A 26,412-nucleotide genomic window follows, 5' to 3' on the forward strand; every position below is an offset into this window, starting at 1 on the left:
AGTATCATCAGCATATCTGAGGTTGTTGATATTTTTTCCGGCAATCTTAATTCCGGTTTGGGATTCATCCAGTCCAGCCTTTCGCATGATGAATTCTGCATATAAGTTAAATAAGCAGGGAGACAATATACAGCCTTGTCGTACTAACTTTCCCAATTTTGAACCAATCAGTTGTTCCATATCCAGTTCTAACTGTAGCTTCTTGTCCCACATAGAGATTTCTCAGGAGACAAATGAGGTGATCCGGCACTCCCATTTCTTTAAGAACTTGCCATAGTTTGCTGTGGTCGACACAGTCAAATGCTTTTGCGTAGTCAATGAAGCAGAAGTAGATGTTTTTCTGGAACTCTCTAGCTTTCTCCATAATCCAGCGCATGTTTGCAATTTGGTCTCTGGTTCCTCTGCCCCTTCGAAATCCAGCTTGCACTTCTGGGAGTTCGCGGTCCACATACTGCTTAAGCCTGCCTTGTAGAATTTTAAGCATAACCTTGCTAGCGTGTGAAATGAGTGCAATTGTGCGGTGGTTGGAGCATTCTTTGGCACTGCCCTTCTTTGGGATTGGGATGTAGACTGATCTTCTCCAATCCTCTGGCCACTGCTGAGTTTTCCAAATTTGCTGGCATATTGAGTGTAGCACCTTAACAGCATCATCTTTTAAAATTTTAAATAGTTCAGCTGGAATATCATCACTTCCACTGGCCTTGTTGTTAGCGAGGCTTTCTAAGGCCCATTTGACTTCACTCTCCAGGATGTCTGGCTCAAGGTCAGCAACCACATTACCTGGGGTGTATGAGACCTCCATATCTTTCTGGTATAATTCCTCTGTGTATTCTTGCCACCTCTTCTTGATGTCTTCTGCTTCTGTTAGGTCCTTTCCACTTTTGTCCTTAATTGTGGTAATCTTTGTACAAAATCTTCCTTTCATATCTCCAATTTTCTTGAACAAATCTCTGGTTTTTCCCATTCTGTTATTTTCCTCTATTTCTTTGCATTGCTCATTTAGAAAGGCCCTCTTGTCTCTCCTTGCTATTCTTTGGAAATCTGCATTCAATTTCCTGTATCTTTCACGATCTCCCTCGCATTTTGCTTGCCTTCTCTCCCCCGCTATTTGTAAGGCCTCATTGGACAGCCACTTTGCTTTCTTGCATTTCTTTTTCATTGGGATGGTTTTCGTTGCTGTCTCCTGTATAATGTTACGAGCCTCCATCCACAGTTCTTCAGGCACTCTATCCACCAAATCTAAATCCTTAAACCTGTTCTTCACTTCAACTGTGTATTCATAAGGAATTTGATTTAGATTGTATCTTACTGGCCCAGTGGTTTTTCCTACTTTCTTCAGTTTAAGCTGGAATTTTGCTATAAGAAGCTGATGATCTGAGCCACAGTCAGCTCCAGGTCTTGTTTTTGCTGAGTGTATAGAGCTTCTCCATCTTTGGCTGCAGAGAATATAATCAATCTGATTTCGATGTTGCCCATCTGGTGATGTCCATGTGTAGAGTCGTCTCTTGTGTTGTTGGAAAAGAGTGTTTGTGATGACCAGCTAATCAATTGGGAGTAGCACATAAAATGTTGCTTTGATACAGATACAAACCTTCCCAGTTGCACTTTTCATGCCCATGGGCACCAAATGGCACAACATCATCACAGAATAAAAGAATAATAATGTGTCAATCTTTTCTGAAGTCCCAAAGACAAAGCTGTATTTTTACAAACCTCTCTGCCAATATTCAAGACAAATGCAAATAATCCAGCGGCCAATAAAGCAAGAAGGAAAGTGGGAAGGAGTATAAAAATTTGGCATATAACAGAAACAGAGTGCTTACTGCTGTTTTTGTGTTCTGCAATACATTTCATCATTGCTATCAAACCAGAGTTGCCTAGCAATTCTTATATGAAGAGTCACCTTAATTTACAACAACTTTTCTATCCGGATTTTCACTGTTTGAAATATGGCAACCCTAATGTTGTGAGTCTAGCAGAGTGTATATTTCAGCTTACCTGGGAATCTCAACATTCGTTTTTAAAAATCTCACACTACATCACTGCTGAAATATAAGAAGCTGGGGCGGGGAGAGGCTAAGTAAGATTTGAAGTGGTTGGGGAGTCAGTACTGTATTGAAAAACATAGTTCCCCCCTCCCCCACCCCCACCGCCAAGAATGGCCGACACAGAATTAATTAAGCAAAGCAGTAAAAGTGAAGTATAATAAATTACCAGTAAGCTCAGCCCCTCGCTGGGTACGCCCATGTTTGAGAATATAAGTGGAGGATGTGGGACAAAGGAAGCACATGCAAAACATATATATCATATGAAGCAGCATTTTGCATCCCAAAATAATGCAGCCTTAGGGTGAACTGGCCCTCATTGGTCACAACCTAGAGTTTTGCCATTTCTCAACGGGGCCACGTGTCTCTATCTGCTTAAAGGAGCAACGAAAGCTCCAGCCAAGAATTGCAATTGAGTGTGCCTTCCAATATGGTGGGTCTTAACCAAGTTTCAAGGTCCAGGCAGGCACCTGTGGAGAGAGGCAGTTCTCTTTTAGATCACCCCCACCCCAAGCTGGTCCCAAGCTGTGAAGGATCTTAAAGTTCAAAACCATGAGTAAGGTCCAGCAACGGAGAACCAGTGAAGATGGCAAAGGACTGATCCGATGTGCTCCTATTGCTCAGTTCGAGATATTTAGTTCCTAAGCAACTTTAATTTCCAGAACATTTTCAAAGACAGCCCCAAATACGTTGCTATGTTAAAAGGGGCAGGGGGAGAGATGCAGAATTCGGGAGACAAGAAAAATGGGGCGCTTATGAGGTCACCTCTGAAATGACTCTCACCAACCCCTAATGAAAGGGTGGAGAAAGTCACAAACAGGCAACACTTAATTCTCAGACTAGTTCCCTCACTTCTCTCCTTCAGTGCTTGGAAGAACCATATACAGTGGTACCTCGGGTTAAGTACTTAATTCATTCCAGAGGTCCGTTCTTAACCTGAAGCGTACTTAACCTGAAGCACCACTTTAGCTAATGGGACCTCCTGCTGCCGCTGTGCCGCCAGAGCACTATTTCTGTTCTTAAGCGGAGTTCTTAACTTGAAGCGTACTTAACCTGAAGCGTACTTAACCCGAGGTACCACTGTACAAGGGGTGTGGGAGCGTGAGTGTGTTTTGAGCAGCAGAGATGAGGGGAAATAGGGAAAGGGAGATTGGCAGCATTTGTGGCACCATGTTCATCAGGAGATGGCGCATATTGACACTGGGATGAAAGTAACATTATTAATCTTCTGGGACGTTGAAGCAGATAATCCACAAAACGGCTGCTGGCGTGCGGTAATCTTCAGTGGTTGTTGTTGATTTTTCGAGAGGCCAGAATCGCTCCACATTATGTAAACCTGATGTTACTAAATCAAGCAGCTCCCTCAAATCACTTGCATCAGGCAGTGCATTATCTTCCTATACAGCTTCCCCCTGCGCTGCCGCTCGGGATTTATCATTCTCTCCCACACCTCAGTACAAAAGGCAGCATGCGTCCCCATTTATGATTAACCAACTAAATTCCCACTGTGTCGCTGGCAAACCTGGTACCAAACGACAGGACAATGTTTATGCACTTAAAATGTAGTCAAAATAAAAAATAAATAAAAAATTCCTTCCAGTAGCACCTTAGAGGCCAGCACTGTTTCGGTTTCTTTGAATTTAGAGTTAACTTCACTGACACCAGGTGTTTATTGCTGACCTACTCCTGAGAGGTGAGTAAAGGATGACACAATAAAAGTTTATAAAATTATGCAAGGCATGGAGAAAGTGGATAGAGAAAAGTTTTATTTCTCTCTCTCTCTCTCATAACACTAGAACTTGTGGATATCTAATGAAGCTGAATTTCCAAGGACATACTTCTTAACACAGCACATAGTCAAACTATGGGGCTTGCTTCCACATAAGGCAGTGATAACCAGAAACTTTAAAAGAGGATTAGACAAATTCATGAAAGATAAGGCGAGGCAACCAACGGTTGCTAGCTATGATGACTATGCTCTGCTTCCACAGTCAGAGGCAGTAATGCTTCTGAATACCAGTTGCTGGAAACCACAGGAGGGGAAAGTGCTCTTGCCTTCAGGTCCTGCTTGCATGTTTCACACAGGCATGTGGATGGCAATCATGAGAACAGAACGCAGGACTAAGATAGCTCTTCTTATGTCCTTACATCCCCACTTTCTCACCTCAAATAAGTAAGCCCAGGATGTATGTTATTTTATTTGTCTATCTCATTTGCATGCCACTTTTGCTCCAGGGAGCTCACAATAGCATCCCTGAGGTGATCCCATTTTACCTGCACTACATGTCTAAATGCTAATTACTTGCTCAACAGATTCCAGGAAGCTGCACAGCAAAGCCAAGTAAGGATTTCTGGTCCAACACTATACAGGTATGCATGATAACACACCGACAAGCTAGCAGTGCAATCCTATGCAATGATGATGATGATGATGATGATATTAATAATAATGATGCATATTTATTCAGGAGTCCCTGTAATTTCAAAGGGGCTTACTCTCTATAAGAGAGTATACACTCAGCAAGCTAAAATTCTATTAAAATAATAAGCAGCAACCTTAAAACTTAACAGAGGGTGAGCGCCATTCATCAATGAGACAAGGTGAAGCCATTTGCCTCAGGTAGCAGATCTGACCCCTGCCCTACCTTCTCCCCACCCTAGCCACTGAGCTGCTGCCAACCTCCCCCCCCCCCAGGCTTCACTCGCACCACTGCACCCTTGTCACTGCATTGTGGCAGCAGTGTGGCACAGCCACAGGTACCTGTGCAGCTGCACTGGCAGGGCTGGTGGCAGAACAGGTGCAACAACTGGGCAAGGAGGAGGCCTGGGTCTGTGGGGCATGGCATCAGGGCATTTTGCCTACAGCAGCAAAACATACAACTTCCAAGTAAGCACATCCAATATATGCCCTGTGAATTGCCACTTTAGGTTTTTCTTTAAACTCATTTTCTATTCTTTTAACCTTTCCCCAATAATCTGCTGCAAGCACCAGAAATAATGAATGGAGACCACTTCTTCCAAACACTGTCTTTCGTTCGTTAAAACCAGAGGTGTGGTGGCCCAGTTGTTACAAGGGATCAAAGATTCAGCAAGGTCCCTGTCTCTAGCATTCTAGAACCACCCAGTCAGCATGAAAGTGGAGCTTTCCAGCCACTGAGAAGGAGCCGTCTCCCCCTTTGTGCTGCCCCTTTGTGCTGATTCAAGCCAATCAGAGTGAAAGGTGAGTTAGTCACTGAGGACTGGCTCCTTGGGCCACTCTGGAGAAGGCAAGTGGGAAGAACATCAAGGAGTTGTTATTCTGGATGCTCCAAAGCTAAGCATTTGGGAACACTGAAAACACGGGGTGTTCCAAATTCTGTTATGTACGATGGAACTTCAAGGAAAACACCATTTGCTCTGAAAGAAGAGACTGGAGCTCTCCAAATCAATTGCCTATGCACACGCCCAAAAAAATAGTAGCACATGCATCCTTAATTGCTCTTATTGTATAATCTTAGTGGATTGTAAAGTCTTAGAAGGAAGCATAGCAGTGAGAGGGGCGTGGCTGTGATTTGTCTGAATGGACCCTGCGTATCAGGGACTGGCTAGACGAGGAGGAATGGTGGGAGGCTACAGCCAGGGAACCCACCCCCCAGGGAAGCATCAGAGTAGGAAGGCTCTGAGTCAGGAGAATTGTGGTGGGATTCAGAAGATAGGTCAGAGGAAGAAAGGGGGCAGACAGGTTGGAGGCTGAGCAAGCAATAGGTTGAGAGCGAGACAGCTGAGGAGGAGGCTGAGGCAGCAACAGATCCCCAGCAATCTGCCACTTCCACAGTTTCCCCCTCCCCTCCTCCTCTGTCCTGAAGAACGAGGAGGGCATTGCATTTAGCAGAAGAAAAGGCACAGACAGCCCCTCCACGAAGGAGTTTGCTACTATTGGGAAGGCAGCTCGCCGGGGAGAAGCCTTAGGAGGAAGTAGGAGGCTCAGATCCTCAGTTCTGGCAACTGCTTCATTGGGCTAGTTCTGCCCGCCAAGTTCTCTGCTTGTGTTTTGTCTCTCTGAATAAAGAATCAACCTCACTGCTCACTTCTGAATTTCTGTGCTGAACACTGCACTTCTGAATTTGCCACTACACTACTGGTTAAAACACCATGAAAATTTCTGCATCAGTCTCTGTATTTACAGATAGATCTCCTTTTTCAAACAAGCCCTGGACAACTCAGCAGATGAACATGTGATATGTTTGTTTTTTGAAAAACACTCTCGACAACTGGGTTATCAACACAGAAGTGTTAAACGGAAGCGCATTGCTTAAATGACCACTTTGTGAGTCTCCTCTAGTTTTCAAATGTCGAGTGGCTCTGCAGGAGCAAGGGGTGTGTGGATTTGTGACTGACACCTGCTTAGGATGGTTATACTAGATAATGATTGCAGCAGACACTCGTGAGTAGCGCGAGAGCGTTGCTCCCATATGCCCTGTCTATACTGCTGAAGGCAGGCTGCCAATGGACTAAGTTCCAAAATCTCATAAGCCTGACAGAACATCTCACCAGCCACGTGGAACTGCTGTTTTATAACCCATCCAGGCATGTGATTTCTTCACCTTATCGCCAGATGATTCACCCACAGAGGCAAGAAATCCTCAGCAGGATGCTGATTGTACAGGGCATTGTGACTTCCCTGACACAGTTAGGCCTGCTGCAAGTGGGATTAGTCCTTCTACAGGAGCCTCCCTGATTTTAAATAGCTATACATAATGGGCTGGGCTATAGGTTATCTTAGGCAGGAATTTGGGTTGATAAGGAGCAAGTTGTTGGGGGATTCTTGCTGATTCTGCAGTTTAATTGAAGCATCCTAGAGGGGGATTTGTTTGCTTGTTTTTGTAGAGCATCCTGTTTCCTGGTGTTAATTTCTGTTCAGGCTGGAAAAGATGAACAGGGCTCCTGCACCTTTAATAGTTGTGTAGAAGATGAAATTTCACCAGGTGCAGTTTGTTATTAAAGGTGCAGGAGCCCTGTACTCACCTGCTCATTTTATTTCATGAAATAAATAGGGTCCATTTTAAGACTCACTATCCAGGAAGAGCGTGCATGCGTGTGTGTGCGCGCACACACACACACATAGAGGAAGAGCAGATGTTTTTGGGAAGCAGACAACCACAACATTGAATTATCCATCACCTGTTCTATCATCCCAGCATCTGATCACCAGGGATATGCTGCCCACGAACATGGAGGCTCCATGTCTCAATCACCACCAATAACCTGTTAATAAGCCTTTTAAGCCTGGATAGCTCAGTTGGTTAAAACATGGTGCTGATAATACCAAGGTTGCAGGTTTGATCCCCATATGGGGTAGCTGCACATTCCTACATTGCAGGGGGTTGCAGGACTAGATGATCCTCAGGATCCCTTCCAGCTCTATGATTCTAAGTGATCTGTTTAAAATACACACACACACAATCCATTGCACAATCAAACTATAGCATGCAGAGATGAAGGAGATATCTACTAAATGGGTAGGCCATTAGGTCTTTCTAGATTGTTGGCACTGCACAGAACATTTCCTCCCCTACCCCATTCCAACATTCCTTAACATACTTTTGTGAAAAAGCTGGCAAATATTAAAGGAGCATAACTGCAATATATCAGTTTCTGGCTTGAGAAATGTCTGCTTGTTTATATTAGTACATGAAACCAAAGTAACAAACATTCGGGGAAGCAGGGTTGTGGGGTTTTGTGTGTGTGTGTGTGTGTGTGTGTGTGTGTCCCCTCCTGCAACTAGAATCTGTTCAGTTAATTTACTCATAATTGCAAAGTCCCATAGCTGACAGAGAGAGAGTAGGGACCTTAGATAACCTCCATAACTAGGCAAGACATAGCTTAAGTGCAGCAAGTAGGCATTTAATTACTACTTCATAAGTAGGAAAGGTATCTCCTGCCAACCACTATTAAGGAGAATAAAAAGCACCTGCTTCATTTATTTAAAACATGTCTATACCATCCTTAATCCTATTTGGATTTAAGGGCACTATACAACCAATTTATATCATGATATAAATAATAGAGCAGACAAAATCCTTGAAAGTGAAAGTAGGATTTACAACATATTAGAATGCCTGGGTAAATGCAAATGTTTTTGCCTGAGGCCAAAATGTTGCACAGGTATCATGTGAGACTGTTAAGTGAGGGCATTCCATAACGGAGGTGCCACTACTAAGAAAGTTCTCTCCCTTGTTATTGAATAGAGCACCTCTATTAAGCGAAGGACTCAGGGGATCTCAGTAAAAGATATGGGCCCATTGCAATGGGAAGAAATGCTCCTTCTTGAATCTGCATCCCAAACTATCTATGGCTTTAAAGGTAATGATGGACACTTTGCATTGGTGCAGAGCTATAATGACAATAATAATAATAATAATAATAATAATAATAATAATAATAATAATAATATTTATACCCCGCCCATCAGGCTAGGTTTACCCAGCCACTATGGGCGGCTTACAATGCATTCAAAAACATAGTAAAACGTCAAATATTTTAAAACTTCCTGATACACCAATTATAAAATTGGTGTACCATGTATAATAAGCCTAGCACTCCCAGTCATAACTATGACCTCTTCATTCTTCCCCAACTGAAGCTTCCAGGTTGTCTCCAAGGGCAGTGCCATGAATGACCCACTGCAGCAATCCAACTAGAGGACCAAAGCAAACAGCACTGTGGCCAGACTATCTCTGTCCAAAGATCAACTGATTCTATGAATTCATTACATTCAATAAACCAAAAAATAAAAAGCATACAGTACACAATCTCATCACAAAAAGAGAATGAAAAGTTTAACATAAAAACTATCATATAGAACTATAATAAAATCATCATCATCATCATCATTGAATATGACACCCCTATTTTCATCGGAGAAATGTTGGAGGGTATGTAGACCTATTGAAATCAATAAACATTATTAAGTCACGGCCAATAATTTCAATCAGTGGTCTACTCTGAGTAAAAACTTAGTTGAAGGCCACCCTATCCCAAAGGGTCATTTCATGCATCTGACAAAATGAGCTCTGCCAGAATAAAGGCACCACACAATACTCTGTTGTTTTTTCTGCAACTGACTAACATGGTTACCCCTCTGGAATAACCTAATCAGACTGTCGTTTCCAAAACAACCGCCCCTTTCTTCTTCAGTTCTTAGCAGTGGGCAGAAAACACCTGAGCTCTGCTTCTGTTAACCAATGAGTTTGTAAGAGAGATGCAAGATTAGCTACAGGCCCGTTAATTCAAAGCAACACACAACTTCATGGGCGACACTGAAAGAGGCTGCAAAGGGCAAGTCCTTCGGGAGCCGTTCTGCACAGAGGTTTAATGGGCTGCCCTGCTAAGACAATGACTAGTGGTGGCAAGGAGCCTGGAATGAAACAACACTTAGCATGCTTGCAGTCCCCACCCCACCCCACTTCTCCTTAGTAATCAATTTGATGTGGTGAGAAGCCAAAGATCAAACCTTTTCTCTCAGGCAGAGCACCATATGGCAGGACAGGAAGTAAGCTCCTTGTGCTCCAAAACCTGCTTGCTCTCCCTCTCCCAATTCTGCAAGCAACAGCAATTGCTAAAACATTTAATCTCTGCATTATATTAATTCAATTTGCCTGGCTCAACCAAGAGAAGGCTGCCAAATACGATTATCTTTGTCACGGCGAGTGGCAGGTTACAAAGCAAACGGCGGGCTCAAACTGCAAACTATTAAATCCACCGAATATTTGCATTCTGAAAGGATGGTGCGCTGTGTCTTAAAAGAAACAAGTCTTCAGAAATGCTCTTTTGCTCTGACTATAAACATTCTTTGTGTAAAAGTCAAGATTAGCGAAATGAATGCAGCACTAATTCATTTGGATTTTTGTTTAATTCCCTTAAAAGGTGGTTCAGTACTATTAACCCTATTTTACAGATGAAGGCACTGAGCTAGAGGGAAAGTAGCTTGGGTCACCTCCAGACTGTCAATATTTTTCAGGAGGGATTCAACCACATCGTGGAAAGTTAGGTTTGTGCAATTAAAGTGGATTAAAGTGCTCTATCACCCTATCACACACACACACACACACACACACACACAAATCTATTTAAAAAAAATTAATTTAAAAAACCTTACTTTTTGCCATTAGGAAGGTGACAGGAAAATATACTGAAAAGTGTGGTATGATTAACAGATGATTAACAGGAAGATGTAGAAACACACAGCAAGCAAATCAGGATGAAAGCTCATTGTTGCCTACAAATCACCAAAGATTGCTCAGTAAAATGTTCCAGTTACAGGTGGGTAGCCGTGTTGGTCTGCCATAGTCGAAACAAAATAGGAAATTATTTCCAGTAGCACCTTAGAGACCAACTGAGTTTGTTCTTGGTATGAGCTTGGTATCTGAAGAAGTGTGCATGCACACGAAAGCTCATACCAAGAACAAACTCAGTTGGTCTCTAAGGTGCTACTGGAAATAATTTCCTATTTTGTTTCAGTAAAATGTAACGTCAATGTACGCTTTGTGCAAACCCATCAGGATGTCACATTCCCCCCCAAAAAAACATGACAGTGACTTTAATTTGTAAGGAAGGAAGAGATCTTTATTCAAACTAATAGGGGTACAGACTCAGTAGCAAGCTAAGTCCAGAAGTCACGATTCCCAGGTATAAGAGCAAGGCAAGAGGTTCATAACTGAATGGAAGCTACAAAGATGTCCCACCAGTTGACCTGCTCCTCCCACTCAGCTTCTAGAGATGAGGCAGGGCAAGCTCACTCCTTGTGACTCTTTGGCCCAATGCACACCCATGCTCCTTTGGGGGAGGTGTGCCTGATCCCACCTGTAAAGAAGGCACCTGGTTCTCAGTGACAAGGCTGTGTCTTTCTTCTCAGCCTCCATGTTTCCTCCTATTCTAGTTACAGGTGGGTAGCCGTGTTGGTCTGCCATAGTCGAAACAAAATAGAATTTTTTTTCCAGTAGCACCTTAGAGACCAACTGAGTTTGTTCTTGGTATGAGCTTTCGTGTGCATGCACACTTCTTCAGATACTCTTCTTCGTATCTGAAACTGTTGGTCTCTAAGGTGCTACTGGAAAGAATTTTCTATTTTGTTCCTCCTATTCTAGGCATCTTCCCTTTGTGAGCCAGTTTTATGTACTCTACGGCGCTTCTTTCAAAAGGAAGCGTAACTCTTTCTGTGACTCAGCACTGTGAAAAGATTCTCAATTATATACTGGATGTCCTATACCCCCACCTCCACCCTCAAAACCCTGTTGTCCACAAGCACTCCTGAAACAGTTCTTTGAAATTCGCCACTGTGGTTGGAATGTTGTTAATATTTAAGTAAGCAGAAAATGTATCTTGGAGTGAAATGAAGACAGCTGGTTTATTCAAAACCTATGAGCTGATTTGGGCTCCAGCCCTGTTAAAACAAAACAAAACAAAACAAAACCTTTCCTTCTATTGTGTTTTGTTGTGTTTTCACTATATTGCTGTGCTACGGGACAAAACAGCTCATGGGAAGATTGCAGAAATTCCCACCAGATGATTGAGAGTGAAATTTTGTTTTCCGTATAAGCACAAATAATGTTTGATGGGAGGGCGGGAAACCCCAAAGGCAGGGAGAAACCCAAAACCCAAGGTCAGCTAACCAAGCTCATTGGTCAGAGAGTACTGATGGCAAAATGGAAAACCATGGAGGAATGGGGACCAGAATGAAGTGTAACTGAAGCAGAGGCGTAGGAAGGTCAGGTGGTATCCAGTGCATAATTTTTTTTGTCAACCCCCCCATTGATTTCCCCCCCCTCCGCAAAAATGGTTTTACGTTATTTCATATTTTCTTACAAAGGAATAATAACAAGTAATAATAATGAAAAACTTTTATTTATATCCCGCCCTCCCCGGCCGAAGTCGGGCTCAGGGTGGCTAACATCAGATACATAACATTGGTATAAAATCAAACAATAATTAAATTACCTCCTAAAAACATCTCAAAATCAAATTAAAGTCTAATTAGATGGCTTTCCACAGGGTTAGGGTTGGGAACAGTAAGTGCTCCACTGAACTGAAATTTCAGCCTTCACGACATAGGAAAACAGCCAAGTGAACAGCTATTTTGGTGGAGGAGGGTCAAGATATTAACCGATATGCATGAAATTTCATATCTAGCTATATAATCCCTAGTATAGTAAGATAAGACCTTTGGAGCAGGCATTTTTTTTAAAAAAGTTTTTTATGAACTGCCCTAGTAGGGCAGTAATTGTTCCTTGATAATTTGTCACCCCCTCCATTATGGAAGAGGGGGCGGTTTGCCCCCTATGCCCCCCTTGCTACGCCCCTGAACTGAAGAAGATATGTCTGGCTGACCAGAAACCTAAACAGGAGCACGCCATACCCACATTTTATTTATCCCACCTATAAAATTCTATAGTAATATTAAAAATAAATAATTATATAAATATTATGATTCTTCTAATCTCAAGAAAGTCCCAAGGAGATTACATCCAAAAAGAACAAGTCCGAGACAACAAGCTGCTGAAATAGTAAGGAGGAGTCAATACATTTTTATTGGTTTCACTGTATCAGATGTGATTTCCAACTACTCCACTCCAATAACAGAAGTTGTTTGGAAATATTCCTTTGGGTGCATATGACATGAATGTGCCATTGCTCCAAGCTGCAGGATCCGACAGACTTCAGGATACAGGGCATGGGATCATCCGTGAAGAAGCCACAGAGGTTATTTCTCTAAGTGGAAGACTATTGATCCAGTTGGCATCCACAGTGATCAGGGACGACTGCAAAGAGCTCCTGTGGATTATGGATGGGGGAGGAATTCAATTCAGGTTGCATCTAAAGGTGAATCTAGCAAATTTGCACTTTCCCAAACAGAACTGAAGCACAGCCATCGTTTGAAATGCACACTTTTCTGAATTTCGTGAGCCAGTTCCCCAACCAACCAAAAATGTTTCCATAAACACATATATCAGGGCAAAGTGTGCATAAAAAATTGAAAACGTTTATGAAAATAACACACAAAAATGCATTATATCGGGGGTAACTGCTTTGCAAAAAAAATGTGTACGTTTGTAAAGACTGCATACAAAAATGTGTTTATTAGGGGAAATCTGCACCAAAATGAAGATGAAATTTCATTAGGATTTGTGTGTGTATCTATCTATCTATCTATCTATCTATCTATCTATCTATCTATAGAGATATGGATATATAGCTATAGCTATAGATATAGCTATAGATATAGAAAAAATGCAGATTCCTGAAGAAATGTGGAGAACTGAATTTAAGATTAGGAAAATGTGAAACTGAGAGAACGAAAAAATGACAGGCCCTTCCATTCCTACTGTGGATACATGATGTTATATTTTAAAGAAGAATATCAACAGGAAGATTAAGGAAATAATATCCATTTCTTACAAATATAGATGCAAGATTATTACAAAGTAACTTGAGTCAGCTTTCCAAGTTTCATAACCTCTTGCTTAACACATAACAAAACTGCCTGCAAGTAATAAATAGTTAACAGTACCTGTTTACCCAAGGCAACAGTTTGTGCAGACCCAAGGCTCCAGGCAAATTCTTAGATTCTGTACTCCTAGATTCTTGTCAAGTTTTCACTATCCTGGAGTCAGCTGCGTATTAGATGTCAATCTAAGGCCACTTAACCAACAGGTCAACTTTATGTTGTAAAATGACAGTCTGATATTAGACATAGATCCATATATGACAGTGTATACGAGCCCCTAGATAGTATGTATAAGACAATAATCACTTGAAGCCTGAACTACAAAGCTAAATACACTTTATCTTGATCTCCCATATCCAATAGCTTTTGGCATTTCAGCATTTTGTTTTCAACAGATTTAAGTTCCAGTTAAAGAGGCAATCCTATACATGCTTCTCTGGGTGTAAGTCCCATTGAGCTCATTAGTGATTACTTCACTAAAGCTTGCCTATTCCCCCTTCCCTTTGCATTTAAGAATTAAATCCTCCATACCTGGTTTGTTCTAAGCAGCAGTTTCCTACTTTGTCTGAATACAGGAAACTGTGGTTTGTAGGAACCACAGTAAGTTAACAGGCCAGGACATCAAACCATGGATAGTTGTTACACATGAACTGAGTCAGTAAGTGGCTTAGTTCAGTTCAGTTCAGTTGGCCAGCTTCACAGATTTCTAGACTTCATTTATGAAATTGTTAAGTGGGATTTGTAATGTACCATATGGAGGTCAAATACTCTCCTGTGTGAACCTCCATGAAACAAAAGGAAAAGGCAGGGGGAAATGCACTGGAGTTCTGCCATTTGGAATAAGTTGGAAAGAAATTCAAAACCGAGTAGGAGATGCTATGAGCTTGGATCAGGACTGAGAAATGGCCAAATTATTGTGGGACTGGCATATGGATGTAGATTTCCTCCTAAAATTTCTTTAGCATGACATGAACAGAATATTTATTACTGTTTAATGAACAAACAAATAGGGGAGACCGCTATCTAGGAAGGTACATGTAATAGCCTGCCATATACTTACAGCAATTGTTGTATAACAATTTGAGTTGTAAGTGCTGTGACCCGAATACACTACCCTATATTTTGTCCTTCCTTGAAAACACCTTTTCTTTTCTTTTTTTAAAGGCTCCTCCTGTCATCAAAAGCATTAGGAGAATCTACAAGCTAATTATTAGCTCTGCACCAAAGGCACAAGCTCTGATCTACTCAAACTGCATTTACACTGGTGTCTAAAGTATGCTAATGAAAATAAAAGTGCTTATTTGAAAGTATCGGTCAAAGTCATGGCTCAAAAGGATAATTTTTAATATTCCCTTTTCCCCAACAGCAAACTGCTAGTAATCAATTGTCTATAATCAATTATCTATAAATGTGTATCTACCTGTAAAAAAAATCAAAATAACAAAACATAAAAATAAAAATATGATCTCAAAACATGAACAATTCCAGAGAAGCATCACAGGGGGTGGGAATCTATTATAAAAGTTATGTCAGAACCAATGAAGCAATACTTTCATAAATAAATTGCTGCAGACTGAAATGGATAAGCCAAACTACAGCTCTAAACAGTAACAAGTCCTCATATTGAAGAAAGAAGCCAAATTATTGCGGGGGAGGTGGAGGCAGGTCTGAAGAAGAGTGTGTGTAATTGCCGTAATATGTATTCCACTCATGCTGACAATGTTGAAACAGCATGCAAAGGACAGGCAGAATCTTGAGAAGCCTCTCATTGTGACACTGTCAGGGCTCTGGAAGAGAACAGGAACCAGAAGAGGTGCCAATGGTGAATATGAACAAACTCCCATAAAGGGTTTTTTAATTGAAGGAAAGACTTTGAAAATGGAGAAAGGCAAGATAATGGCAGTATTAATAGACAGTGAAACATCTGTCCAGATATAAACTGTTTGCAGGAAGTTCATTCCCAGCATATGATGAACCCATCCACAGAGTCCTTTGCAAAACAACAACAGCAACAACATATTTCTGATACCCCCACCCATCTGACTGGGTTGCCCCAGCCACTCTGGGTGGCTTCCAAGAAAAATATGGGGCAGAAACAAACATGAAAAGCTTTCTGAAACAGGGCTGCCTTCAGATGTTTAGAAAAAAATTATAGCTGTTTAACTCTTTGACATCTGCCAGAAAGGCATTCCACAAGGTGTGGTATGGCTACTGAAAAGGCATTTTCCCGATTCCCTCTAATTTCACTTCTTGCAGGGAGGGAACCTCCAGAAGGCCCTCAGAGATGGACCTCAGTGTCTGTGCTGAACAATGTACACAGAGATGCTCCTACAGGTATACGGGGCCGAGGCCATTTAGGGCTTTGAAGGTCAACACCAACACTTTGAATTGTGTTTGGAAACATACTGGGAGCCAGTGAAGATCCTTTAGGACCGGTGTTCTTCTTCTTCTTCTTCTTCTTCTTCTTCTTTGGCAATCACTCACAGCCGAGTAAGATGGTCTTCCATAAACAGGGTTTTAACAATGAGTCCGAAAGTGACCGTAGAGGCCAATTCTGGACCCACACATCCTTCTAGTGGGGACATTGGTTCCTGAGTGGGAGTTGATGACGGTGTGGATACGCCAAGCGTGCCTTCCTCTTAGCACGTTTCTCCTTTGCATTCTGAGTTCAAGCGTCTTCAAAGTCCATGGCACCTTTGGTAAAGGCTGTTCTCCAACTGGAGTGCTCACAGGTCAGTGTTTCCCAGTTGTCGGTATTTATACTACATTTTTTTAGATTTGCCTTGAGACAGTCTTTAAACCACTTTTGTTGACCACCACCATTACAATTTTCATTTTTAAGTTTGGAATAGAATAGTTGCTTTGGAAGACGATAATCAGGCATCCACACAACATGACCAGTCCAACGAAGTTGGTGTTGAAGAATCATTGCTTCAACACTGGTGATCTTTCCTTCATCCTATACACTGATATTAGTTCGCCTGTCTTCCCAAGTGATGTGTAAGATTTTTCGGAGACACCGTTGATGGAATCTTTCGAGAAGTTGGAGATGGCGTTTGTAAGTGGTCCATGTTTCACAAGAATACAGTAAGGTTGGTAGTACAATAGCTTTGTAAACAAGCATTTTGGTTTCCCTGCGAATGTCCTGGTCCTCAAACACTCTGCACTTCAATTGGGAGAAAGCCACACTCACAGAGCTCAGGCAATGCTGGATTTCGGCATCAATGTTGACCCTTGTGGAAAGATAACTGCCTAGATAGGAGAAGTGATCGACATTTTCCAAAGTTACACTACTGAGTTGGATTTGTGGTGCTCCAGAGGGTACAAGTATTTTGTACTTGTTGGTGCAGCACTTTGCTTTTTTGGATGTTGAGCGACAGGCCAAGCTTTTTGTAAGCTTCTGTGAAGATATTTAGGATGGTTTGGAGGTCTTCCTCTGAGCGTGCACACACTACGTTGTCACCAGCATACTGAAGCTCTATGATGTAAGTTACGGTGACCTTACTCTTTGCTTTCAGCCTTCTCAGATTGAAGAGTTTTCCATCCGTTTGATATATGATTTCTACTCCGGTGGGGAGCTTTCCTTCGACAAAGTGTAGGATCATGGCAATGAAAATAATGAATAGAGTTGGGGCAATAACACAACCGGTGTTATATGGTCCCTCTGGCTGCTCCTAGTCACCAGTCTAGCAGCCGCATTCTGGATTAATTGTAGTTTTCAAGTCACCTTCAAAGGTAGCCCCATGCAGAGCATGTCTATGGTGAAATGGTACAAGCTAAACACATGGAGGGAGAAGGGGGATCATGCCTGATGACCAACCTCCACAGGATCCAGTTGAACCTGGATGTCTCTTGTCTTTTTCCAGCTTAACTATTACTTGGCTTCAAAAAAAGCATCTAGGTGAAAGACTTTAAACCAGCACAGGAACAACCAAAGGGCACCGTTAGTCTTGCTGGATAATATAACATCTAAAGGGGGGTCTAAATCTAAACCTCATTAAAATAGAAGTGAGGCATATATTTAACCTTGTCCATTTTAAATAATACATCTTTCCAATTACAGAGTTTGGGATATTTATTTTGGTATGGCAAACTATACTAACAGAAAAGCACCAACATCACATGCCAAAGAAGTCTTCAGTATGCAAATTTACATTCACCAGGGTACTCCCACACATATTAAGTGTTGCATTTTTTTTAACCACCTTTCATCTCCAAAAAAACAACAACAACAACCTGGAGCTGATCACTTTATCAAACTTTGTATCCTTTGCCAAAGATTGCTCAGCTAAAATAACTGCAAAGTGAGAACATATTTCTTGGAACAGAGGCAATTTTATTTTGTTATTAATTTACTTTACTGAAACTCCACAAGTTAGTTATTAGTACACTGTGTTTTTTGTATATTCGAGTCACTCTGCAGACAATTAGTATTTTCAGTAGCACTGGCTGTGGAAATGATAGTCATCTTCCCTTCTGCCTCTGCTGGATAAACTACGTAAGTTTGCCACCATTATTGTGGTTGTTGACAAAATGCAACTCCTTCCGCTGGCCTGACACTTCCACCAGCTGTGTCCACGTTAAACGACACGTGTGATCTTCTTTATGGGAACCCTGCTGACATCTGATATTGTTGCTGATACGATATACAAATCCTGTGTCTCATGCCTGTACTTCCAGGGGTAACTCCATGGAGATTGTGCTACGGTAGTCTAAATGGGAGGTTACAGGAGAAACCACAGCCAAAAAGACTTGGAAAAATGCACCAGTAGCCACCAAGATCACTTACCGGTAATCACATATGATTGCACCCACTGGGTGGCAGTAGTGATGACAAAGAGAGCTTGGCTCTCTAACACACTGCATCTTCAAGGGGCTTACAAGCAGCCAAGCTTCTCAGGTTGGTGAGGTGGCTGGTTGCTTCCAGCCTCCTTTCTGGGTCAACAATTCCCCCTAAAGCTGAGCGTGACAATTTCCCAAGGCACTTTCAATTATTTAATGATTAAAAAAAAAAAATCATTGCAGTGTGTTTGGGTACTCCATAAAGACTACATCATGTCCCGTGGGCATTCCGGAAGTTATGGCCCACTGAAATTAATAAGCATGACAAATTTGGGTCCATTAATTTCAACAAGTCTACTCTGAGTAAAACTTAGTTGAATTCAACTCAGGATCTCTACCTGCTTTTTGGGATGGAGCTTTCTTTTCATCTTCCCCAAGAAATGGCTGGTGGGTGGGTGTATGATTAGCTGCAATGATTGGAATAGCTCTGCTCTCACTTATTAGTTCATTCTCAACTTTGGTCTCTCAATTTGGTTTCATTTTTCAGATGCATGTCCTGAAGAGAGAACTGTCCAGATGTGTTCATTTTTCCTAAATTTCCTTTTACGGTGTCAGATGCAAATAATGTGCAGTATCTTTCTCTCTCTCATGGGTACATATTTTATACCTTCATGATCTAGAGATACAACTGACTGCCAAGCAGACTTTCTACTTCTAATATTTCATATAGTTAAAAATATCCAGTTTGTTTGTTTTCAGGAAAATCCTCTTAGACTTTAAATGTAACTTGCTAAGCCAAATGCACTATTTTTGCTCATTCTGATTACACTTCCAATTCTTGCACAATACCTTTTTGATTTTTAATCTTTTCTTTATATGATGCTATTTCACTTCTTTTTCTTCTATATTGTTTTCATTTGATTGGATTGAGGATTGGTAAATATTAAGTGTGGGAAATAAAACATTTACCTCTTTAAGAATCTAGTGTACCTAGAATGATGCCCACTTTTTCCCAATACATAGCACATTTCAAGTATCATCCATACCTAAACTCATCTCCCCAACAGTTTTGTCTACTAGAAGTAAATTTGAAATCTATCCCCGTTTCCACCTTTTACTCACACCCCTCTGGCATCTGGAAAGGTAGCAATGACCCATCTTTTTCAGTGTATATATGCATGGGAGACGACAAGCACCAGGTCCTAGGGGGTTGTCCAAGCCCACAGGGACATTCCTTCTTGCAAACATCAAGAGGAATCTGGACGGGTGCATGTAATCTTTGAGATTTATTAATTATTGACTGGCCTAGAATTATTTAGATACTTGTTTTCTTTTGATATTGTCCTGTAAGTCAGTAGAGAGCAGACTTCAGGCTACTTTGTTTTTTAATTACCGGTAGAGCTCTAAGGCTGAAGTGCTATGCTAGCATCTCAGCAGGTGGGTCACTTGAATGCTTACCAGGTGTCAGGATGCTGTCAGCGGCTACTGGCTGGTTGCCCAGGAAGTATAAAGACAAGGGAAAGCTTCTTACCGTCCTTTTTTATTTCAGTACTTACACAGAGAGGCTATAGAACCCAACCTCTTGGATAATGGCATTGTCCTGAGTGAATCTCCACCCCCGTCTCTTTCCCACTTCCTTATTTGGGTGCTGCTACGTGCCCTCTGACTTTAAGCTCTTTGCTCTCCTACTTTTAAGGCTTGCCGAGTTCTGGGAAATCGAGGGTCTGGGATGCTTTCAAATGTCAGCCAGCTGCCACTCTAGTTTTGCCTTCCCAACTTTCCCCCTCATCTGCCTCTGAGCTGTGACCGTCCGCAAACCACTGTTGTAAATCTATACTGTCTTCCTCTTCCTCCTCCCTGGAAGGGTCAGGATGGGGAGGCGGTCTCCATCATTCCTCCTCTGCCCAGTCCCTGACACCAGGAGAGGGGAAAGTTGGAAAGGAGGTTGGCACATTGAACATGCACCAGTAGAGCCAGGCCAGCAACCCTTGCCAGTGCTTTTGCACCATGCCAACTTCCCCACCATCTTGGTCCTCTCCCTCCCAGTATGCGACAGTGACCTACCTGCCAGCAAGTAGTGTAACAGTCCCGTTCCACCTAGCGAGCTGCTTCTGCCCTGAGGTATAACATCCAGAGCCAAGGGAAAAGAAGAGACTTAGGAGGCATATGGACACACCCTTACAATTAAAGAACATGGTGCCTCTGGGCACATACTAAGTCCAAGAATTTGTTTCCATAATTGTGCTTCCAGTCCTTTCAAACAAAGATCCACTCCTCAATTTCATTCAGGCTGGCCCAATTCTAGCTGCCTAGCAGTTGTTGCTATTGTTAGACAACTGGGAGTGAGAAAGTGTTGCCAATCTACTGCAATACACCCAGAAACCTACCCTGTAGGTGCCGATCTCCCCTCTGCCCACACCTGATGTAAGGCATTGAGGCAATCCAAAAAGCCAATAATGACCAGAGAATATGTGCTTTTGGGAACAGCCAATTTTAAAATTTCAGTTTACTTAATTAAGTGACTGAGTGCAAGGATGTGTCTCCTGCCAGATTCATCTGGCTTCTTGCCGTGGCAACTCCCCCCTAGGGCTTATTGTAGGCGATTAAAGCATTTGCTGGAGATGGACCATCTCCCTGAGCAAGTCAAGTCCATTCCACTCTGTTGTTAATCAACTGCAATCCCACAAGTTCTAATCAAATGTAAAACTGTGGTATCCGACATTCACTGATTGCTAGGTCAAAATTTTCAACCCAAAGGTGACAATCTGGAACTGTACTGCCTGAAATAAAGGCTTCTGCCTTCTGATGTGGAGCTAAGGCGTACTGCTCAAGTCGCACATTAGCATGGTGCATTGAAAAAAACCAGTGTTATTATTTGTTAATAGAGTGAAATGTTCTGAGAAAACTCTTGATGCAAATGTTTTATGATGCCAGCTGATCTCTTGGGATCCCCAATTAAGTTCCAATTGGCAGCGAGCTCTGTGATTTTAACGCCTTCTAGCCTGAACATGAATATGACCCAGCCTCACTCAGTCTTGCCCCATAATGAGCTCAAAGCTGATTTGGAGCTAGCTGTTATTCATCATCGCTGCTAAGGTTCATGAGCTGTGTTCAAAATTCATTATTTTCTCTTATGCTTTTGTTTTATACTTTCCTGAAATTAAAATATCAAGAAGCTTTGCCTAGTGCTGTCCAGCATGTCAGAATGTTGGCTGTTCCTAGCATAGTACTCTCAAGTCATCCAGCTTGTGCCTCTTTATCCTGCAGCATGAAGCTAGGATAGCCTTCACCAACCTGGTGCCTTCCAGATGGTTTGTACTACAACTCCCACCAGCCCCAGCCAGCATGGTTGCACTGATGGGAGTTGTAGTCCAAAGTAACTGGAGGACACCAGTTTGGTGAAAGCTCTAGTGAAGCATCTTAATTAATAATGCTATATGGGCTACAGTATTATACTCATGTGGCAATCACTGCACCTTATCCTAGCCTCTTCTTTCTTCTTTCTTTTTTTTTACATTAAGTATGGTATAGTGACTAGAGTGTTGGCAGTAGGACCTGGTAGACCAGGGTTCAAATCTCTGCTTCGCTGTGAAGCTCATTTGGTGACCTTGGGCCGGTCACTGCCTGTTAGCCCAGCCTACCTCACAAGTTCGTTGTGGAAATTAAATGAGGGGGAGAACCAGCTAGAGCTCCTTGGAGGAAAAGGTGGACTATGAATGCAATAAACAAAAATATATGTATGCTTGTTCATACCACTCTTCTAATGCCTATGGATTGCTCTGGGCCGCTTGCATTAAAATAATAATATATTATTAAAAAAAACACCAGTTGTATCAAAAGAGAACACAGCAGATGCAGGCATGGCAGAAAAAAGCCACGAGTTCTAACTAAAAAAACATCACCAGCCTGATGTGACCAGGCTCACTTAAGTGGGGATCTGAGATAGGGATTAAAGGATCCAGACAAGCACCTGGATAAATTAATACAATTTTGAAAAAACAGCAGGGATGAATTTCCCTCTCTCCCCCCCCCCCACTCTCGCAGTTCTCTAAAGCATTCTCCCCCACCACCACCACCTGCCGCTCCTTCTTCTTGGTACTTGTTTTCCTATGGCTGCATGAGTACATCTCAGATAGATGACAATGTACTGCAACTGCCAGCTGCACTGGGAACTTTCACAGAGCAGGCCCCCTGCTCCCTCCTGTCTCACAGAGATTAGGCAGAGAAGACCATATCATCTGTCACCATCAACCGTGTCTCTCTTTCTGTACGGGATACAGAGAAGGAGCTCTCCACCTTATGTTACAGAATGAGCAGGTTGGTACGGGAGGAGGCATACCGTACTTCAAATACCCTGGAGCCAAGCCATTCAGGAGGACTTGCAGTTTGGGCCATTTACTTTCATATATATATTCTTGTATATTCTTGATTTACAAAGGTAGTGCAATGTCTCTCTCGTATTTTTCTATATAACATTTTTACAAATCAGTTTTTGTTGTTGAGACATTAGGAAGAAAGGGGGGAGAGGTGGGTGGGATGGGTGGGGTGGGGTGACGATGTTTTTATTTTACTTAATATGAGTAGGGTTTGGTGTCAGCGTTGTTTGTGTAGGTTCTCTGTTGTTCGCTTGTGCTCCTTTGGTGGTGAGAGAGGTCGGGGTTGGCGTAGGGTGTGATTGTTCATTTGGGGTTGGCTGTGGTGATCTTTGGTTTCCTGTGTGAGTGGGGTTGGTGGGTGTTTTGGAACAGGCTAGCCATATTGATTTGTATGCTGTCGGTAGATTTTTGTCGTTGTCTTGTTGAGGGGTCATTTACTTTCTGAGGGTCACTATACTTTTTCCTTAATAAGAAAGATGGAGGGGATAGCTTGTCCTCAATATCCATACGTGAGGAACTATCTTTAGAGTTTAAAGTGCCCATTTCCTAGTAAGATGGTCCACAGATACTTGCTAGAGTCCCGCAATGTATGAGAACAGAGGCAAAAAAAAAAAGGTTCTTTATACATTTTAAAAAGCAGAGGTTTCCAGCGCATCGTGCCTCTGTACCAGAGGATAATCCCTGCTGTGGGAGCAGCATAGTACCCATCCCACAGGCATTAACAAGGTGAGATGAAACTCTCAATGCTCACCTGGAAGCGTAAAACATACAGCCTCATTTCTATTGTCCCTCGGTCAAAAATAGCTGTTATGATTCCGTGCACAGCATGCATTCATATTACAGCCCATGAATTTTCCTTTGCTAAATTGCAACATGCAAGAAACAGTAGAACCCAGAAAGCTTTCATTTTTTTTTTCCTGCTGTGGGCACTTCCAGACAGTTGCTATTTAGCATATGGGATTCAACTGCATACTAGCAAATTCAGGTTCCACAGCTAAACGGGGATTTGGTGATCTTGTGCAACAAACTTGCTCCCCACCCCCCATGGACTTTTTGAGGTAAGGAAAGTGACAGGAAAACGCACTGGAAAATCGTGGGACAACAAATGATTGATGTGATATCATATAAAAGGTAAAAAAACTAAAAACCCTTGGATGGTTCAGTTCAGTCAAATTTGACTATGGGGTGCGGTGCTCATGTCCGCTTTCAGGCCAAGGGAGCCGGCGTTTGTCTACAGACAGCTTTCTGGGTCATGTGGCCAACATTACTAAACCGCTTCTGGTGCAACGGAACACCTGGCGGAAGCCAGAGTGCATGGAAACACCATTTAGCTTCCCGCCACAGTGGTACTTATTTATCTACTTGTGCTGGTATGCTTTTGAGCTGCTAGGTTGACCGGAGCTGGAACAGGGCAATGGGAGCTCACCCCCATCACGTGGATTCGAACTGCTGACCTTGCGATCAGCAAGCTCAAGAGGCTCAGTGGTTTAGATCACAGCACCACCTGCGTCCCTTGACATTTTATCTCCCCACAAGCAGATCAAAATGAATAAATACTCAGTTAGCAGCCAATACTGTATTACCTCCCAGAAAGCTTTGTTCAAATAAATCTGGATGAATGCTCAGGAAACAAGTTGTCCAGAAGTGACCTGAGGTAGTTCAAAGCCATATTTGGGGTTTGGCATCTTATTTGATGGAAACTGGAGGAGTATTTCCATCACTCCCCTGTGCACCTTTTAAACAAACTGATACAAAAGGAAGGGAGGAACTAAAGTGGATAAGAAAGGAGGGGAAGGAAAGGGGAAGATAATGCCCTACATTAATTCATGTGATGCATCTTTTATAGTCACAATCCAAGATGTTGAGAAATCACTTTATCCTAATCTTCTAAAACAAACCCTCTCCACAAACTTAATTGAACTATTGGGGATTTCTGATGTATTGACATATGCCAAAAATTTAAGCCCTGTCCATCTTCACCATTCTCCCCTTATTATAACATTATTATCATCATCGTCAATTACTATGACCAGGTCTCAATAAGGATTATGTCTATCATGGTGGCAGGTGCAACTCTCTGGGGAGAGCATTCCACAGTCAGGGAGCCATCACTGAGAAGGCTGAGTCTTGTGTTGCCAACATCTGCACCTCCCTTGGAGAGGGATCCAGTGGGTGGAGGGTATCTCTAAGGTACTGGGGTCCTGAACACATAAGGCTTCATAGATCAAAACCAGTGCTTTGATTTGAGCCTGGAAACTAACTGGCAGCTAATGCAGTTATGCCAGGATTGGTGATTAATTGAAACTGCAATTAATCCAGAATGCGGCAGCTAGACTGGTGACTGGGAGTGGCCGCCGAGACCATATAACACCGTTCCTGAAAGATCTTCATTGGTTCCCAGTATGCTTCTGAGCACAATTCACAGTGTTGGTGCTGACCTTTAAAGCCCTAAACAGCCTCGGCCCAGTATACCTAAAGGAGCGTCTCCACTCCCATCATTAAGCCTGGACACTGAGGTCCAGCGCCGAGGGCCTTCTGGCGGTTCCCTCGCTGCGAGAAGTGAGGTTACAGGGAACCAAGCAGAGGGCCTTCTCAGTAGTGGCGCCTGCCCTGTGGAACGCCCTCCCAGCAGATGTCAACACAATAAGCAACTATTTTACTTTTAAAAGACAACTGAAGGCGGTCCTGTTTAGGGAAGTTTTTAATGTTTGATGCTGTATTGTTTTTAATATTTGGTTGGAAGCCACCCAGAGTGGCTGGGGAAACTCAGCCAGATGGGTGGGGTATAAATAATAATAATAATAATAATAATAATAATAATAATAAGTATTACTTATAGTCAACAACCTGGACCGCCTCCTCCAGTAAGGAACCTTTGTACTGAGTTTGACAACAATATCTCAAGAGGCAATGAAACCTATGGAGAACAGATGGAGAGAAGGGCAAACCACTTAGAAGATAATGCATTTCACAAGAGAATACATCTTTCTATTTGTCTTGGGAATTTTCCTGGCAGGAAAGACTGTGGGGAAATTTCCTGAGCCAATCTGAAGGCTCACAGATGTGTGTCAGGCACCTTCATTATATAGTTCTATAGTTTCCTTCATATGCTGAATATGCACCTCTTTGCCTTGAGAAAAATTATAGTAATTGTTGACCAGCTGCCATTTGGAATCAAGATGGCGGACTGAAACATGACCATGGCATGACTCTGCCCATAGACAAACTTAGAACAAGGCTTCCTGAGGTGGGGGAGGCCATCTTCTTTTTTTTTTTTTTTATAAGAATTTATTATTTTCTATTAAGACAAAAGAAAACATAACATAAACACCAACATTTACAGTACAGAAATGCAATACATAAACACAACACAAAAACACAATCAAACAATTACAATAAAAAGAAACACATACAAACCTTTAAACTAACACTTATCCTCTTACTTTTCTTATTGCTATCTTCTCTATTTTAGGGGACTTCCCCCATTCCCTCCACTGTCTTCAAAATCATATATATCTTCTAGGTAGCTTTGTATCTTATTCTATTCACATTTGCTCAATTTTTAATGTGTTTTACTTTACTTAATCATATCTTAATTTAAACACCAAATCTTAACATACTTTCTAACAAATAAATCTTTCACACAAAAATATCTTGCTAACAAATTTATCTAACATATACTTGCTAAAGCCGCTGTTCTATTTAATTCTGCTCAAATATTCAATTT

At 42.1% G+C, this 26,412-nt stretch overlaps 1 protein-coding gene and 1 long non-coding RNA gene across 3 annotated transcripts in view; both read right to left on the reverse strand.

Moving 5' to 3' along the window:
• Positions 1-26,412, reverse strand: part of SLC24A4 (solute carrier family 24 member 4) — a 102,459-nt gene that overhangs the window by 38,763 nt on the left and 37,284 nt on the right. The gene's annotated exons all lie outside the window — the stretch shown is intronic.
• On the reverse strand, positions 12,593-14,324 carry LOC117041761. Its single transcript, XR_004426008.1, has 2 exons — positions 13,591-14,324; positions 12,593-12,854 (listed from the first exon to the last, which is right to left on the reverse strand). It is a non-coding gene; the product is annotated as an uncharacterized LOC117041761 (long non-coding RNA).

The sequence above is a fragment of the Lacerta agilis genome, chromosome 1 (assembly GCF_009819535.1).
Source record: "Lacerta agilis isolate rLacAgi1 chromosome 1, rLacAgi1.pri, whole genome shotgun sequence".
Lineage (NCBI taxonomy): Eukaryota > Metazoa > Chordata > Lepidosauria > Squamata > Lacertidae > Lacerta > Lacerta agilis.